Consider the following 19,821-nt stretch of genomic DNA (forward strand, 5'->3'; position numbering starts at 1 on the left):
ATTTCCAAAGTGGCTATACCATTGTATGTTTCCACCAGTCTTGTATGAAGATTCCAACTTCTTTATTCCCTCAATACTTGTTACTGTCTGTGCTTTTTATTTTAGTCATCCCGACGGTGACAACTGGTTTTGACTTGTATTATCTTAACAATAAATGATATTGAGTAGCTTTTTTCATGCTTAATAGTATATATATGTATATATATGTGTACATATATACTATTATATATTATAATGCTATAGTATTATATATTTATATAGATATAATATAGATATAATTTATATATATATATATAATATCTTCCCTTTATACTAGACTTTATCAGATACATGATTGGCAAATACTTTCTCTCCTCCTATAGGTTGCCCCTCTATTTTCTTGATAGCATTCTTTGAAATACAAAGAGTTCTAATTTTGAAAAAAATCTAATTTATTTATCTTTTCTTTGGTTGCTTTTATGTTAGATGTCATAGCTAAGAAACAATTGTCCAACCCAAGGTCACAAAAATTTTCACCTGTTTTGTTCTAATAATTTTCTAGTTTTAGTTCATCCAACTGTTTCTTCAAGCCACTTTGAATTAATTTTTGTATAGTGTATGAAGTAGGATTCCAATTCCATCCTTTTGCATGTAAATATCCAGTTATCCCACCACCAATTTTTTAAAAAGATATTTCTCCCTATTGAATTGTCTTGGCATTCTTGTCAAAATCAATTGACCACAAATATATAGATTCATTTCTGGACTTCCAATTTTATCTGTATGTTTGATCTATATGCTCATTCTTAAGCCAGTATTACACTGCCTGATTACTATAGCTTTGTGAAGCTTTGCAACTAGTTTTGAAATAAGGAATTATGAATCTTTCAATTCTGTTCTTTTAAAGATTGTTTTAACTATTAGTATTTGACTTTGTCAGCTCAAGAATAAAGACACATTGAAAGTATGACAATTGAGTCCCTTGAATTTTCATGTGAATTTTTGGATTAGCCTGAAAATTTCTGGAAAATCTCTAGCTGGGAAAATCTAATAAGAATTGGATATTCAATCTAGATCAATATGGGGAATATTGACATCTAACCCATGAACACAAGGTGTCTTTTCATTTACTCAGGACTTTGATTTCTTTCAACAAGTTTTGTAGTTTTCAGTGTAGTAGTCTTACATTGTTTTGTTAAGTGTACTCCTACATATGCTGGGTTTTGGGTACTATTGTAAATGAACTTATTTTCTTAATTTCATCTTGAACTGTTCTTTGCTACTGTGTAGAAATAAAATTGGCTCTTATAACAATGATTAATTACCAGAAACTAAGCAAAATTTCCCCTTATTCCTCAATTTTAAACTAAAAGTTGCATTTGCTTGAATATATATATATATATATATATATATATATATATATATATATATCTTTGCTTAATTTCCTTCTAAAATGAAAATTCCTACCTAATATTATTGAATATTTGGCTCAATTGCTCACTAGAAAAGTGTTTATTTTACTTCACCTTCTGAATGATGGCAGAAAGATTAATCTTGTGTTATGAAAGAAATCTTCAATTTCAAATAAAGATTTGCTATTTTCTCTTGGCCACTTGTTTCTCATTTGAGGCCAATTCATATCCTAATTCTTACAGCTGCTGGAAACATTCACAGAGATGGAGATAAGAGATGGTTTGGACTAGGCTATGTGTGTGTGTGCATAGGCAAATCTATGATGATCTTCTATTTGAATATTAATAACAATTGTCAACCTGAAATCCTAACAGAATTTTTCCAGTAACTACTAGGAATATGGCTGACTTTGAGAAAAGAAAGACATTCCCTGTATCAATTTTTTGTTGAGAAAGTTTATTTAAGTAGTGCCAAGGTGAATAAATAAAGAATGCATCTGTTTTAACTCTAATACACAGCAACTCATTAATTTTTATGGATTACTGAGGGATGTTAAAATAAAATTTGTTTTCATCTTCTAAGAAGCTACTGGAATTATTCTTTCTCAGCCTGCTTTTCTTATTCGTGTGTGTAGAGCATGATGGACTATTGAATCCTGACAACCTGTTGGATGAGATCCAACAATAACCAGTCAGATCAATGCAACCCAGACTGCCCTCATGGGACATGACAAGAAATTCGGCTGTTGTTTAGGATGCAATTACCTTGCTGGTTGCTGTAGAGAATGACCTCCTTTACTCTGGTATTTATTGAATCCAGACCTAATGTCTGGTCTCATTTCAAAGTCCCTGTCTGCAATGCCTATCCCAAGGCCAAGTACAGTAGACAGTGAACCACCATAGCTGCCAAGATTCAGTAGTTTGAAAAGTGTCTTTGCCAGGAGATTATCATGCCTGTTCCCGTTAGAATCAACATTGCTTTTTCTGGCTCATTTAATGTAAAATGCAATTCAGCTTCAAAGATAAGTACTTAATTCACAAATGGTTGACAGCAGTAGGATTATAGTGTAGGCTCTGAACTTAAAAATAGTTTGGGTCTGATTACAAGTATTTCTGTCCTACGAAAAATTTAACAGCATAGGAACTGAATAGAGGATATTAGTATTTGACTTTATCAGCTCAAGAATAAAGACACATTGAAAGTATGACAATTGAGTAATGGGATTTGGAACTAAACCCATGATCTTCTATTTCAGATTAAGAAACATTTTGAAGAAGTAATGTATAGGTTTCATTAAAATTTATGCTATGATTTATTTTATTAACTTCTACAGTGATTTATTAGATGTAATTGCAAAGAAGAGACAGTTCAGTTTTTCCCTATTTGGCTAGAAGTTAAGTACTCTTGAGTCTAAACTTGGGGGACATGTCCTTATTAAAATGGAACTCATAATTAACATTTCTGTGCATTTTCTATAATCCAAACATTCAAGAGGGAACATTTAAATGCCTAGCAATTAAAATGAAAACATTTTACTTTTACTGGCAGCCTTTTAACTTTTCAGTTCATCATATTTATAGTTATCATTATTAGACATCTGGAAAAATATAGTTATGCTTGCTATTTATATTACCAACTAAAGACTTTGAATCACTTTGTAGACATGATCTCATTAACGCTCTCTACATCTCTGTGAGGTAAGTGCAATTATCTTCATTTTATTGAGTTTAAATTACTTTCTAAGGTGTCAAAGAAAATTGTGGCAGGATATGGAGAAAAAAAACAAGGTCTCTTAGTGTCCACTCTAATGGTAAATCCTGTTCAATAAAATCAGAAAGAAATGAATCTAGTTTTAAGTGCATGAGGCTTAATTTTCTACAAATAGTCATTTGATGTAGCTATATGAGACATAACATTTTGTAGTTTTGCCATTTCCAGTATAATTTATCAGCATGACCCATATTCTAATGCATTTGACAAACCAATATTTTATGCAATGACACTTTCCTAAGTTTTTCAGAAGAAAGTTTTATAAAGAAGTGGAACTGAAACTTTCTCTCTGAATGTTGATTTTACTTATTAAAGAAATTGTCATTTCCTTTCTAATTGTTCCTACTTTTTAAAATCTCCACCATCCACGGCCACATTTGTCATCTAGGCTTGGCTTTTAGGTAGTTGTTTAAAATGAATTCCTCTTTATATTTTGGGTAAAGCATAAGAGCTTCTCAGTGTTCATCTTGTTGGTTTACTGAATTGTTATGGAATTGTTTTCTCTTACTCTAAATGCTTCCCACTTTTAGACTTTTATCAATGCTAAATATTTAGGCTAGCGTTTTCTGCTCCAATGTTGCTTCCAGAAATAATAACAGACATTGTAGCCAATTATGTGTTGTTTTTTTACACTATAAACATTAGCCCTCACATATATGGTGAGTTGACTTTCAACAAGGGTACTGAAACCATTTAATGTGACAGAATAGTCCCTTCAACAAATGATATTGGCCAAACTGGGTATTCATATGCAGAAAAATGAATTTGGATCCTTACCTGGTGCAACATGGGAAAAGTAACTTGAAATGAATTGAAGACATTCAAAAGATTATAGAGGAAAATACAGAGGAAAATTTCATGATCTTACACCTGGTAGTGGTTTCTTAAATAAGACACCAAAAACTTAGATAACAAAAGAAAAACGATGAATAAATTGATCTTCATCAAAATTAAACATGTTTGTCTATTAAAAAGCATTATCAACATAGTGGAAAGACTACAGAATGGAAGAAAATAAATCATAGTTGGTTTAATATCCATATTATATCCATATGGTTTAATATCCATATGGTTTAATATCCATATTATATCAAGTACTACTATGACCCGAAAATAAAAAGACAACCCAATTAAAAAGGGAAAAAACTTAAACTGATATTTCTCCAAAGAAGGTATTCAAGTGGAAAAGTACATAAAAAAGATACTCAACATCATTAGTTATTAGGAAATGCAAATACAAACCACGATGAGGTACCACTTCACATCTACTAGGATGACAATAACAACAACAACAATGGAAGCTGCGGACAAATTGGAATTCTCCTGGGTGTGTGTGTGGGAAAGTAAACTGGGATAGCTACTATGGAAAAATCAGTTCCTCAAAAAACTAAACATAGAGTCACCATATGACTCAATAATTGCAGTTCTAGGTTATATTCCTTAAATAATTGGGAAAAGGACTCAAAAGCTTGTACTCCAGTGTTCATGGAAACATTATTCACAGTAGCCAAAAGGTGGAAATAATTCAAATGTCCATCAATAGATAAATCAAAGTAAATGGCTTATAACACCACAAAAGTGGTATTATATAACAGAACAAAATAGATTAGTTTTCAGTCATAAAAATGACTACTATAACATGGAAGCATGCTATAACATGGATGAAGTTAAAAACATGCTAAATGAAATAAGCCAGATAAAAGGACAAATCTTTTATGATTCTACTTATATAAAATATGTAAAATTCACAAATTTATGGAGACAGAAAGTGGATTACAGGTTATCAGGGGACAAAGGGAGGGAAGAATGGGGAGTCATTGATTAATGAGTATAGGGTAGTTTTGGAAATGGTGTTTTAACTGATTTTGGAAATAGTCATATGATGGCTGCACAACATTGTGAATGTAATTAATGCCAATGAATTGTATACTTATAAATGGTTAAAAGAGGAAATTTTATGATATATATATATTTTACCCTCCCCCCCAAAATAATAAAACTTACCCTTATCTGTCAACCTAAGCTACACAAGGTCTATTCAAGTGAACAACAAATACTTAGTTGCTCTAAAATGGAAAGCTCTTGACTTGCTTTTATAGTTAAAATAATACAGAAAGGGTTGAAAATTTCTCTCTTATTTCAACCCCCTTTAATAAACTTTTAATAGTTTCAGAAAACAATCATTCTGTTAGTGTATTTGGAATCTCTTCAGCCAAATGTGTGTTGTATATCAATAGAAATAGTTACATTTCATTTTAAATGAAAATCTGAAGTTCTAGGAATAATGTACATAGATTTTAATATATACATTTGGGGTAACTGTATTGGTTGCCCAGAGAGCCTATTAAATTCTTTGTTGAATCTATTCAGATTAGGTAAAGATGTATTATGGCTATATTAACAGTATTTATTATATGATATATATTCAGATTAGGTAAAGATGTATTATGGCTATGTTAACAGTATTTAGTATATGATATACATCCACAAAAGGCATACTTTCCAGCTTGCAAGGCAAAAGGCTACTGCACAAATACAAATTTAAGAAAACCTTCTCCTATTAAAACATGATGTTCATAGTAAAACATCTTCACGATGAAAAATAAAACAACTATGTAAATTTATATATGATTTGATTATAAAAACAAGCATTTGGCTATCAGTAGGGGAAAGTCCTGCTTTTTTTTTTCCAAATAAATAATTAGCAAATACCTAGCATAGTTTATTTTGAACATTTTTTATGGCTAATTGGCATAAAATTAAATATTCCAAAACTCCCATATGTGTGTGTCTATATAGATAGATAGATGATAGATGATAGATAAATAGATGATAGATGATAGATAGGTAGATAGATAGATAGATGATACACACCAAGGGACAGTTTTCAGAAAACAATTATTAATACTTCTTTATGTGAACTACTCACATGGATATATCTTTCATGATCTATTTCTCTCTGCTTTATTTTAAAAAATGATGTCACAGCTTTGAGCCATTAATGGGTCATGACTAACAGCAAGAAAACACTGAAAAAGTGAATTTCTGAAAAGAATTCATGGCATGAAGGTCAATAGGAGGTGTATTTAATGGGTAGCTGTACTTTTTCATTCCTGTTGTTAGATGACAACCCGAACTATAATGATCAACTGAGCTGTTCTTTGTATCTATATGATTTTTTGCCAAGGAAAGATGAGCTTAGATTCCTAGAAACATTTCCATTATTGTGGAAAGTAAAAGTATTGTTCTAACTGGCATTTTAATTAAATAAAGGAAAATGTTTTTTTAAGAAAATACCTTGAAAAGTACTATGGCGAGGCCTGGATATTGTTAGCTGGCACTGAAAGCTTCAAAGAAAGAATAAAACTCCTCCCTCCCTCTGTCCTTTCCCTTTGCCTGTCTCTCCTTTACTTCTTCCACAGAGATAAACTATTAAAGCAGTTGCTCTTTCTCTTGCCTTGCCACGATGTCTAGGACTTCCAGTCAGTATTAGACAAAAGATCATGGGAGCTGACATTTTTGCCTACTTTCCAATCTTGCCAAGTATCCTCAAGTAGTGTTCTTTATCAGATTGAGAAGTTTTCTTCTACTCCTAGTTACTGAGAGCTCTTATTTGAATGGACATTAGGATCCAATAAGAGCTTTCTCACTAGGGATCCCTGGGTGACTCAGCAGTTTAGTGCCTGCTTTCGTGCCCAGGGTGTGATCCTGGAGACCAGGGATCCAGTCCTGCATCCGGCTCCCTGCATGGAGTCTGCTTCGCCCTCTGCCTGTGTCTCTGCCTCTCTCTCTCTCTGTCTCATGTATAAAATATTTTAAAAAGAGCTTTCTCACTATATTCATATCATTATGTGATTGTTTTTGTTTCTATGTGTATGATAGATTAGGTATACTAATCAGTCAAACCAATCTTGTTTGCATGATATGAATCTATCTTGTTTGTAATATCTACCTACCTACCTATCACTCTATATTTTGCTATATTGTTTACTAAAATCCATTAAGAGTTTCTACATCTATGTTCATGAGAGATATTGGTCTGTAGTTTTCTGTTCTTTTAGTGCCTTGTCTGATTTTGATTATCACAGTAATACTGGCCTCATAAAATGAATTGAGATGTGTTTCCTCCTTTTCTATTTGCTGGAAGATTTCTTTCTTTTTTTCGGAATAGGTTTTATTTTTCTTTATATCTTTAGTAGGATTCACCAGTGAAGCCTATTGTACCTAAAATATTTTTCATTTAAAAGTTTTAAATTGTGAATTCAATTTATTTAACAGATGTCATTCTATTTAGTTTATTTTATATTGAGTGGGCTTTGGTAGTTGTTTTTTTTAAAGAATTTTTTATTTATTCATTTAAGAGAGAGAGCAAGGGATCCCTGGGTAGCTCAGTGGTTTAGTGCCTGATTTCTGCCCAGGGCGTGATCCTGGAGTCCCGGGATTGAGTCCCATATTGGGCTCCCTACATGGAGCCTGCTTCTCCCTCTGACTGTGTCTCTGCCTCTCTCTCTCTGTCTCTCATGAATAAATAAATAAAATCTTTAAAAAATAAAAAGAAAAAAGAAAAGAAAAAAAGAGAGAGAGAGAGAGAGCAAGAGGATTAACAGGGGTAACGGGCAGAAGAAGAAGCAGACTCCATGCTGAGCAGGGATCCCGGTGTGGGGCTCCATCCCAGGATCCTGGTCATGACCTAAGCCAAAGGCAGATGCTTAACCCACTGAGGCACCTAGGCATCCCCGGTAGTTTGTCTTTCGAGGAATTAGTTCATTTTAACTAAATTGAAAACATTTATTCAAAAATTGTTTATAATATTCTCTTATTCTTTTAAAACTTAAATAAACTTTCCAATGGCTTTATTTTTTTTAAACCAATGGCTTTATATTTAGTGAAAAGTTGCAAAGACAGAACAGGTAGTTCCTATATATCACATACCATTTCTCCTATTAATATCTTACATTATTATTGTATATTTGTCACAACTAATGAACCAATTGTGATACATTATTATTAACTAAAATCCATACTTTGAGTTCCACTAGTTTTGATGCCAGCAGGCTGGCCTGAAGACCCAGAAGGGGTCCCACAACATCAGACAAAAGAGTCTCTGGCTGTGTCCAGGATAGAAATCAAACATGAATCAGTAGGAGGTGAAAGCAGAGTTTATTGAAGGTATAAAAAGAGTGCAGGTACAGACAGCATGTCTGGGAGACTCAGAAAGGAAAGGATAGAGCCTCTTCTTTGCTTGGGGTCTGGAAGTTTTTATTAAGGATTGTGGTCTGGTATATGTGTTGTCCTCTTAAGCATCCAGGAACAGTTAGAACAAAGATAAGGGCCCAAGTGTTATTCTTTGGAGCTAGGGGTCTTGGTGTTGAGAGGTCTAGTTCCTGTGGTCTCAAATACACAAGTGATGGCTTTGTTTGATCATTTTCACCTCATCCTTCCTTAGATGTTATCTATCCTAAATAAATCGTTCAGACACCTGGGTGGCTCAGTGGTTGAGCATCTGCTTTTGTCTCAGGTGATTATCCCAAGGTCCCGGGTTCCAGCCCCTTATCTGTGGAGGCCAAGAAAAATTAAGGCCTTTCCACCTCAAGTTTAGCATTAGCACAAGTACAGCCATCTTAGGCCCCTGTGAATAAGAGCTGAACTTTACAGGAAAAACTGCAGAATGTCCTCGGCAGGGAATCCCATATCAGAAACACAAAGCCCAAGCCAGTGGCAGAAAGTCCCATATTAGAATGAGAACAGAGCTCAATGCCCTTGAAAGCCCCATATCAGAATGTAAACAGAACTTGAGAAATTCCTCCACCCCTTCTGAAAATCCCCTAGACCAGCCCATAAAAAAACCCAGCTGTAACCCACTTCAGGGTCCAAGTCCCTGCTCTGCTGTGTCCAGTATACTTGGACCCAAGCTCGAGCTTGCAAATAAACCCTCGTGCGCTTGCATTGGTGTTGGCTCCTTGATGGTTTCTCAGATTCGGAATCCGAGAAATATAAAGCACAAGATTATCAAGCTCCCTGCAGAGAGCCTGCTTCTTTCTCTGCATATGTCTCTGCCTCTCTCTGTGTCTCTCATGAATAAACAAATAAAGTCTTAAAAAAAAAAGAAATCATTAACTTCTTGTCCTTTAGAAGTAGGAACATATGCTGTTTACATTATGAGGCATGTGTAAAGTGGGGGTGCAGGTCCTAGCAAGAATAGAAACAGGAAAAGGAGCAAAAAGCAAGTTTTTATGGAATCCTTTGGGTTCTCTGTGTCAGCTTTATCCTAATATTTTCTTTCTATTCCAGGATCTCATCTAGGATACCACATTACTTTTAGTTATCAGGCGTCTTTAGGTTTCTCTAGACTGTAATAGTTATCAGTCTTTGGTTTTGGTGACCTTGACATTTTTGAGGAGTATTGTTCAGGTGTTTTATAAAATATTCCTCGATTTGGGTTTGTGTAGTGTTTTTCTCATGGTAAAATTGTGGTTATTAAATTTTGGGAGGACAATGGAGATTAATAATCATTCGCATCATATTTTATCAAAGGTAAGGCTATCATCAGAATTTGTCAGATGAAATACAAAGCATGTTTACATTTATTTATGTGTCTCATATATTTAGCTCAATTACATCATACTGTTCTGTGTAATTTTCCTGTGCATGTTATATTTACTGTGGTTCTTTTTGCAGTCTTTCTGTCTCCCTGTCCTTTTCTCTTGATTTTCTCCATCTCAGTCTTGTGGGCAATATTCTCTTGCTTTCTTGCATTCTCTTTAAAACAAAACAAAACACAAAAAAACCCACAAAACCCAAAATTTCATATTTAGGACATTTTGTGTATATGAATAGTTACCTTTCATTAGAATACTGTTTGAAATGGCCTTAGCCCCCTCTTTCCTTGTGTATGCTTTTCCTACTTTATTTGCCTGCTTCAATTTTAACCATTTCATTTTTACCTGTGTGCAATCATGAGCTTATTTTAGTTTCTCCTATCTTGCTGGAGTCCCTTCCTGCTTAAAAAAAAAAAAATCTATATTTCTGTAACTGAACTAATGCGAGTTGGCTTCTTGGTGAGTAACAGATAGAGACTACATCAGGTGGAGTTGTCACATAAAGGAAACTTTATTTACAGCAAATAAGGAGATCCTAAGGAATAATTTCCAAAGCTGTGACTCTCCAAGTGGAGGTGAATTGGTTCTCTTTATTTAAGGTTAGGATGAATATTCAGAAAGGGGAGCTTTGTCTTTGCAAGTAAAGGTGAGCATAAGGTCCCTTAGGAAACATGCCTATACCTGCATAACACAATGTGTTATGTTAATGAAACTTGTGCTCCCCCCCAGGGTGGAGACTTTAACATTATAATGAAGAGAGAGAACTGTGGAACGAAAGGAAAAGGTTTTGGACAAATTCCCAGGACAGGTATAAACTGGATGGAGTCTTGGACCCTTCATCGCAGCCAAGGAATGAAAGGCTTTGCTACTTTTAAAATAGCACTGCTGAGAGTCTTAGCACTGATTTATGGTCTGTGATTTGGGTAGGCTATTTCCAGGCCTGATAGAGAGGATTAATTTTTGCACTCCCATTGCTCCCTTGGAATCCTTAACACTGAGGATTTTGCATTTCTTTGTAATTCTCACACCTCTGGGGAAGTTGTACCAGAAGGGCAAGTAGAGATCCTAAGGCCTATATAGATCAGGGAAAATGGCTGGTGGCCTAAGGACCTCATTTTCTTGTTCTGGGGATCCCTGATTCTGCTTATATTTCTACTGTGGGAATGTAGAATATCCTTTACTCTTCATCCCCATTTTTGTTTTTAATCTTTTATCCACAATTAAAGACATTTTGCCGCTGAACATTAGATCCTCTGCGGGGTCCAAAGTCATCTCAGTTGAATGAAGTTTATTCTCCAGTGGATTCCTGGGAAAGTCTCCTGAGTCCAGTCATCTGAGTTCTTCATTTCTGCTGAGTGGATATCTTGTTGACAGCTTTGACTGGTTTGAAAATCTTAGGTTAGCACTTAGTGTTCTTAAAGTTTTGTTTTTGTTTTGTTTTTAATTTTGCTCCATTCGTTTCTTTATGTGCTGTTGCCTAGAAGTTTGATGTCAACTTGATTGTCTTTTCTTTGTAAGTGATTTGTTGTTTTTTATTTATTTATTTTATTTTATTTTTGCCTGGTGGTTCAAATGACTTGTTTTTGTTTTGTTTTGTTTTTTTCTCCTATCTTTACAGTCCAGTAATTTTACTAGGATGTATTTTGGGGTTGAATGTTCTGTCAATTTATTTTCTTCACTAATGGGCCCTTAAAGTGTATAGATTCAGACCCTTAATTTTTACAGAGTTTTCTTGGATTATAACTTTTTAAATATCAAGTTTCAGTGTTTTATTTTTCTGCTATAACAAATCTAGTTACACATATGTAACCTTTCTTTGCCTGTTTTCTATATATATATAATTTTCTATCTGATGCATTTTACCTCTTTTATGATTTTATTTTTATTCTCTGGGTTCTTTTCATGCCATTTCTCAATGCCTCAGTGTATTTTCCACTAAATCTACTTTTCCTTAGAAGTTTCGTTGCAATTTATGTTTTCTACTCAGTTAAATTTTTTTTTTCCTTTTCTCCTTTTCTTTGGAGTGTGCAAAGATTTCATTTCACATCTTCTTGGCTTTTTCCCCCCATTTTCCTTCCCATTAATTAATTGATATATTATTTATTTTTTAAATCTCTGATTTAGAACTCTCATATCTCAAATGCTTGTTTTAAGTTATTTTCCTTGGGTATTGCTTTAAGTTTTTGCTGATGTATTTTTTATGTATTTGTGTTTTGTTTTGTTTTGTTTTTGTTTTCTCCTGTTTTATTGTTGCTTAGGAGTATATTTTCTCCAGCTGAACTGTTTTCTCATTTTCTGTTTTCTTCTTGAAGTAGCTGTGTAGGGGTGTCACTTTCCAGTTTTGTTCATTTTTAAATGTCTTCTATTTTTTGAAAATATCAATAGAGAATGTCTCTGGCAGCTGGGTAAGGGACCTGGTACTATTAAGTGTCTCTTACCTTGAGAGTATCCTTGTCTGCTGGTAAAGTGAAACAGAGTTTCTTCATTGCTTGGCACATTTCATTGGAATGATTAATACTGATGTGCATTCTGATTGTTTTTTTTTTACTTTTTCCTTAATTTCCACTATTTCCTTCCTCTTTTTTTTTTTTTTTTTTTTTTACTTCCATACTCTGCCTCTAACTGGTATCTTCTGTTTGCAAGTTCCTTTACTTTTTTACTGGCAGCAATACTTCTCAAGACTGACAACTTTTGATTCTTCAGCAGCTAACATTCTGATCAATGCAGTAGTAATCATCAGCATTATAGTATTTAACCAATTTCTATAAACTGTATAGTTCATCCAAATAAGTGCATACTCTATACATATATCAAAAATAATGTATTCTATTACAATGATCCAATTTCAAGAAGATTGATATATTTATTCAAGCAATATACAGTGGCAACCAACCAGCACTAATAAGAGATAACAAGTAAAACGAATCCCCAGACTTACATTCTAAAAGATCCAAATATTAACCCAATGGCTGTAGTGTCATAATATTTGTTTTGGAGGCCAGATTTATAGTTATTTGCCTTAGTTCACACATCAGTTGTGGAGAAACAAAGAAGTATTTTGCTGTTAAGGTGAGAACTAAGAGCTAGATAGAATGCCATAGGCAAGAAAAAACAATTGGTTCTTGCACTCAACAATATTCAGAATGAGTGTTAGTTTTCTATTATTTGTATTTGATTCTGTAATTGCAGCACAATTGAAATAGTTGAAGAACAAATTATTTTTCCCTAGTTGGTGTCATAGCTAGAGAAAATGGATCTAGATAATAGTTTGAAGAAAGTGTTCTCCATAAAACCCAAGTGATGAATCAATTGCTCCATGTGTTGTTGGTTGTTCACTAATATTTTCAAATGCCTATGCTTCTAACATTCTTGACTTCCATTACTAAATTTTTTTTGGCACCTTCTCACAGTGCCCTACAGATAGAGATGTGCTGGGTATATTTACCTTCATATTTTGTTTCTGTTTTCATAAAAAACATTAGTCAATTTGACTCAGTCCTAACCTTAGAAATTTAGTTCTATATAAACTGAGCAATCATAAAAATATCAAGTCAATAGTATCCATAGTCTTCTAAGTTCCAATGCATCCAGAAATATACCTTAATATTTTGAGCCTGGGTGAGTCACTTATCATATATTATAATATTTCAGAGGTGTATTAAAAATAATGCTGAACCAAGCAAAGATTGTGAAAATTCCCCATTTCTAGCCATCTGTGAATTCTTCACAACTCTTTGAAGAAATTTTAGTATGACATTATTTTTTTGTCTATACTAAGACAGTATTAATCTCAAGGTACCTCAAAAAGTATGGACTTACTCATGCTCTCTCCACTGTTAGTAATGATGTTTCTTTTTCTTTATCTCATCATTTTTTCAGGGTAAACTCTTAGATTCAGCTTCAATTTTTTCTGTATGCAAAAAATGGTCCCAGTCTCTGTGATTTAACACTTAACATTGTTGTTTAGCAAATAATAGTCATTTAATAAATATTGACCTAAACTTGTAACACTTTTATTCTCCTGCAAAACACAACTACAAAGAGATAAAAGTTACAGCTTGGGAAATATAGTCAATGATATTGTAATAATGTTGTATGATGACAAGTGGTAGCTAACTTATGATAGTGAGCAATGAGTAATGTGCAGAACTGTCAAGTCACTGTGCTGTGTACCTGAAACCAGTGTATCATTGTAAGACAACTGTACTTCAATTTTTTTTGAAAATACAAACAAAAAATACGTTTATAAAATGGCATATTACCCATGTATCCTCATTCAGAACAAATATTAATACTTTATATTTACTTCAGAGTTTTGTTTCCTAAAAAGAGAATGAACAGAGCACAGTTAGAATTAAAACCTCCTGAGTTCTCACCCAGGGGAATAGCCATTATCTTTCTCAGATGTGACCATTATTGTGAATTTGGTGAGTATTCTCCCTTCCATATTCTTATGTTCTGCATATTTTTAAATAAACACTATATAGCATTTTTCACTATTTTTTTAGCTTAGCAAAATACTAAAGGCACATATAATGATAAATTATTTGTTCTATGACATTTTCATAACTTTATATTATTTTAAGATTATGTTAAGATTGATTAATCTAGCTAACTATATAAAATGTACCTATTTTGGGGCAGCCTGGGTGGCTCAGCAGTTTAGTGCCTCCTTCAGCCCAGGGCCTGATCCTGGAGACCTGGGATTGAGTCCCACATCGGGCTTCCTGCATGGAGCCTGCTTCTCCCTCTGCCTGTGTCTCTGCCTCTCTCTCTCTCTCTCTCTCTCTCTGTGTGTGTGTCTGATGAATAAATAAATAAAATCTTAAGAAAAAATCTGCCTATTTTGTTGCTATAATCATCTAGCATAATTTTTATGTTCTTGTATCTTGACTGAATTTTGGTAGACTTAATAAATTTTTCTTATTACTAAAAATTGAACTATGGTTCTCATAAAACACATCTCCATATACAAATGTACAACATTTTCTATAAGGAACTTACATATAACTTAGTTAAATCTCTTTTAAATAGATGACATAACAGAGTATGTGCATTTTCAATTATAATATTTTTTCCAACTACAATAGTTTTTTCCCGTTTTGCATTCCAAACATTTTATAACCTTGAACAGCACTAGTACCTGTGTATAAGAGTTTTTCTTTACCTTCATCACTGCCTATAAAAATTACTTTGGATTTCTCTTTTTTTTTTCTTTTGCCAAACATATGCATTTGATATAGAATCTACTTCCTTAAAATTCTATTTCTCTGGCTATTTTATATATACTTAATTGTCTCTTTTTTAAAAATCACCTCTTTCATTATTGATTTGTAGAAATTTATTTATTCTTTCAAAAAAATGTATTCAAGTAAAGCATTGAGTGCCATCTACATTCAAGGCACCCTTCTAGGTTATAAGATTATAACAGCAAACAAGATGAAGCCCTTGTCCTCTCAGGGTTCATATTCTAGTGGAGAAGCAGAGAATAATAGGATGAAGAGGTGAAACTTGGAGTGAAGGTCTAGAAATGTTTTTAGAAAGAATATTCCAGAGAAAGGAAGCATTGAGTGTAAAGGATTTTAAGTGGGCGCATGTTTGGCTCTCCAGGAACAGCACAGTTGCTAAGCCAACTGCAGAGCAGTGATAATGGATGAGTCACTGAAGGTGAAGTTGGAAAGAGAGCTGGAATTGGATCATGTAGAGTTAAGTTGGACATGGTAATGACATAGAACTTTACATGTGTTGACAAATTATTAATGATTCTCAAGGAGTAAGATATGATCTATTCACATTTTAACAAATGATCTAGATCAGTGATTTTAAAGGCAGATGTTTGGAGACATTTGGCATTTAAATGAGACATTTGGCAATGTCTGGATATTTTTTTTTTCTTAAACAATTCGATAGTTGCTAGTGTCCTCTAGTTGGTAGAGTTAAAGGATGCTACCAAATATCCTAAAGCTCATAGAAAAGCCAGTCCCCTAAAATAATAAATATAAATAAATAAATAAATAAATAAATAAATAAATAAATAAATAAATAAATGCCAGTCCCTTCCCAACAAATGATAATCAGACCCAAAATGTTAATAATGTCAGAATTGAGTACTCTAGTCTAATCATCTATCAATACAAAGTCAGTGTATTTAGAGTATTGTGTATTAGGGTAAGCAGTTACTCATTTTCTGGTATTTTTAATTTTTCACTAGCTGATCTCTAGGATTTTTTTTCATATAAAGTTAAAATGCAACTTATTTGAGGAAAAAGTTACATGGCAATTTTAGAGTAATTGACAATTTTGTGACATTACGTTTTTTCCATACAAAATATGGAGTACAAGTACCATTTATTTCTTCATTTTATTTTTTCTCATACATATGTGTGTATGCATAATATATATGTATATATATTTGTGTATGTGTAATTTTTATACAAATTCATTAGTATAATACATACTTTTTTATAACCTCTATTATAGAACTTGACATATTTTATGATACTTCTTTAGTTATACATTCATTTCCCCTGCCAGACTGTAAATATAATGAACTCAGGTGTTATATTATATTAAATCTCAGTGATGGGGATTCAAGATATGTTTATTAGATATTTGTTAAGAATTTTGATATATTCAAATAACAATAGATGAAGTGTTTTCCAATTAATTTTTTTCCATAGCAATTATGATTGTGTTTCAGAGAATAATATCAAATGGGTGTAAGAACTGGAATAACAAGGTAGGATGTCTGAAGTGTGATTTGATTAAGACAAAGGGTATTGATGATTAAGTATAAGAAGTAGATGAGAAGACCCATTGCCATATTCCTGACTCAAAGCATCTAGAATTTACACCCTGCCTTGACAGACAGTATTTTAATTTCAGTTTGTAGTATTAACTTTGGCATCTAGCCTTAATGTCTATTTTAAGGTAGAGCTCACATTATCTAAAATGTGCAGTCTTACCCATTGCTGCATGGCCTCTTGGCTTCCTGAATAAGCAGTGTTTGGAGTAGCCAGTGACACTGCTCTTTTGTAATTACAGCATTAGTGATTCATGACTCACCTTGTCAGGTTCTTTTTGGTTATCTGTGTAAAAAACGAAAGTGTGGTTTTATTAGTCCTTCTAGAGTATTTTCCTCTTTTCTTCTATCTACTTATCTTTTCACTTTCCATTTTATTTTTCTCATTCATCCTTTTTTTTTTAGTATAATTGGTACACAATGTTACATTAATTTCAGATGTACCACCACTCAGGTTCCTGTAGAGGATCACTTAGTTCAGAAGGACCAGGATGCACTGAAAACCACAAGAACTCCTAGAAATGGAGAGGTACCACCCAGTCCACAGCTGTGAAGATCCATTCACAAAAGTCACATGAAGGGGGATCCCTGGGTGGCTCAGCGGTTTAGCATCGGCCTTCGGCGTGATCCTGGAGTCCCAGGATCCAGTCCCACCTCAGGCTCCTTGCATGGAGCCTGCTTCTCCCCCTGCCTGTGTCTCTGTCTCTGTCTCTCTGTCCCTCTGTCTCTTACTGTCTCTCGCTCTCTCTGTGTCTCTCATGAATAAATAATTAAAATCTTAAAAAAAAGAAAGTCACATCAAGTGACTCTTTGAACCTTTGGCTATGCCTTTATTTCCTTTAAAAAAAGGTGGGGGAGACTACATACAGGCTTATAAACTATAAAAACAAATATATTTTGACAATAAATATACAACAAAGAATGGAGGAATATAGAAGTTATTATCTCAATAAAATCTGTTAGAATGGGGATTGATGGGATGCTTCTAGTACTCAGTAGTCCATAGAAATCCCAAAATCTCAGTGGGCAGATTTCCCAGGTACTATTACCTTCAAGTTAGGAAAGGTTCTTTGATTAAGCTCTGATTCTGTTTCTTCAGAGAGACGTCCCAGTGTATTTTTTTCTATACCTCTTGACTCTGCTCTTCTGTTCTGCAGCATTCTTACTTTGTCTTCATCCTACTGGACACTGCTGAAAAGTCAGTGGAGAAAATTTTCTTACTGATGGCTGAGCAATTTTCTTAGCCTGCTTCTTGTCTGTCAGAAGTTGAACAATCAGAGATATTTAATGACTTGAATGGTCTAGAACATTTTAGATCAGATTGGCAGTACATTTGCAAATACACTTTTTTCAAAAAACTTTCTAAGTTTTCTATGATTTGATACTAATTAACACTATATACTAAAGCTATACCAATAGTTCTTTTTGAGATATTTTTCTCTTTTTAGTTTAATGATGACCTATTTGAGTTAATTAAATGGGCTACCCATGTCATATTCTTGTCTTGGCAATAGCAAAGCCCCATAAAAGAAGCACATTTATGCAAGATTATTTAAAACCTATGTTTAGATCATGCCCACTAACATCATAGTCACCAAAGCAAGTTACATGTCTATGCATAATATCAGAAAAGCACAGAAATATATTCTTCCCATATGGGTCCAAGGGAGGTCGTGAATATTTGCTGAACACTAATTTAATATACTATACCTACCATAAGAGTGGTAAGCAGGGTATTTTCAGGGTTCCAGAGCCAAAAAGTAGAGCAAATATCTAGTCACTACAGTGATTAATTGAATTAAGGCTGAACAAATCCTACATTCAGTGATGTCACAGTTAGAGACAGAGACTAATTGCACTATGAAGTTCAAGAATTAGTAATTCTTATTGGCAGTGCAGTAGATACAATGGAAAGAATGGAGTAAAACCAGATTTGGATCAAATAGACTATGTGGCTTTTTACAAGTTATGAACCAGTCTGTGCCTAGTTTCTGTTCAATTAAAAAGGAATAATTATGGTCTAGTTTATAGATAAGAGAATATCTATGTATTACAGAATATACAGAAATATATACATATATATATATTTAGAGAGAGAGAAAGAGACGGAATGCTGTATTTTTTATCCTTATTTAAATGTTACATCCCTCCAATTTCTACTTTTAGCACATAGCATATCTGCATTTGTTTTCTTTTTAGCTGACAAAGAAGATTCAATTTCAAAGAGAATTTCTGTTAACCCCAGTAGAGGCAGTGAAGTATACAGTTGCAGTAGTAAGAGAAAAGAAAAATCTTATAAATGAAAGTCTTATATAATTAGAAATAATTATTTAATGTGATGGTAGATAAAATTGAGTACATTCTGGGTTGTGATTGGGGAAATACCTTAAGCTCTACTATGCATATTCAATCTACATCTACAGTGAATATTTATACCAACTTTAATTATCACACTGGAGATTTATAAATCAGGTTTCAGATGATATTCTTTCTCTAAGGGAAAAAAAAGATAAATTCATTAAATTCTGTGATGAAGACAGAACTATAGACCATTTTTCATGCAAAAGGCATAAAATCTTATTAGATCAATCTTCATAATGCTTGTAAAAAACAATTCACTACGTTTTTGTGTTAAAAGGATAATTTAGGCATAGGCCTAAATAACCTCTTCTTGCTGTAAATGCATACAATGCTATATAAAATGTATAAATGCACACATACACATTAAACTATGTATTGTCACTTAAAGAGAAAAGTGGAAAGGAAGCACCTACTGGTGAGTGGAATATGAGGCTGCATTGCCCTAGGGATCTGATATCATTATTAGGGGCTGGAGATTTCAAAGAGCATCAGCATTAGCTCCATGTATGTAGAGGATTGGAAACTCTGGACCCATGTTCACTTCTTATAGTAAAGCTTGAGGTGAGCTTCAGGGCCCCCAAGCAATAGGTAATATCAGTAATGTTACCAGGAAAACCTTTCTTGGTGCTGTGTGAATAATTTCTCTGAGACATCACAGAATCTCTAGTAACTAAAGACTTAAAAATACGTTTTAGGAAAAAAAATATGTTTTAGGTTAAGTTCTTCACAAGGCTTTTCATTACAGCAATCAGGAAACCATTCATAGGATAGTCTTTTATATGTAAGAGATTTGCAACAAATCCCAATCATTTAAGATTATACAGAACATATATTTGACCAGAATTAAAAACAAAATAAAACAAAACAATGGCCAACCAAAAAGAAAAAAAAAAGAAA

The 19,821-nt window shown here is 33.4% G+C and overlaps 1 long non-coding RNA gene and 1 pseudogene across 1 annotated transcript in view; one reads left to right on the plus strand and one right to left on the minus strand.

Annotated features, from left to right (window-relative positions):
- The window catches only part of LOC112932141 (E3 ubiquitin-protein ligase Mdm2-like), a 37,885-nt pseudogene extending 34,339 nt beyond the window's left edge, over positions 1-3,546 (minus strand).
- The window catches only part of LOC140600022 (uncharacterized), a 252,732-nt gene that overhangs the window by 61,566 nt on the left and 171,345 nt on the right, over positions 1-19,821 (plus strand). The window lies entirely within an intron of this gene.

The sequence above is a fragment of the Vulpes vulpes genome, chromosome 8 (assembly GCF_048418805.1).
Source record: "Vulpes vulpes isolate BD-2025 chromosome 8, VulVul3, whole genome shotgun sequence".
Classification (NCBI taxonomy): Eukaryota; Metazoa; Chordata; class Mammalia; order Carnivora; family Canidae; genus Vulpes; species Vulpes vulpes.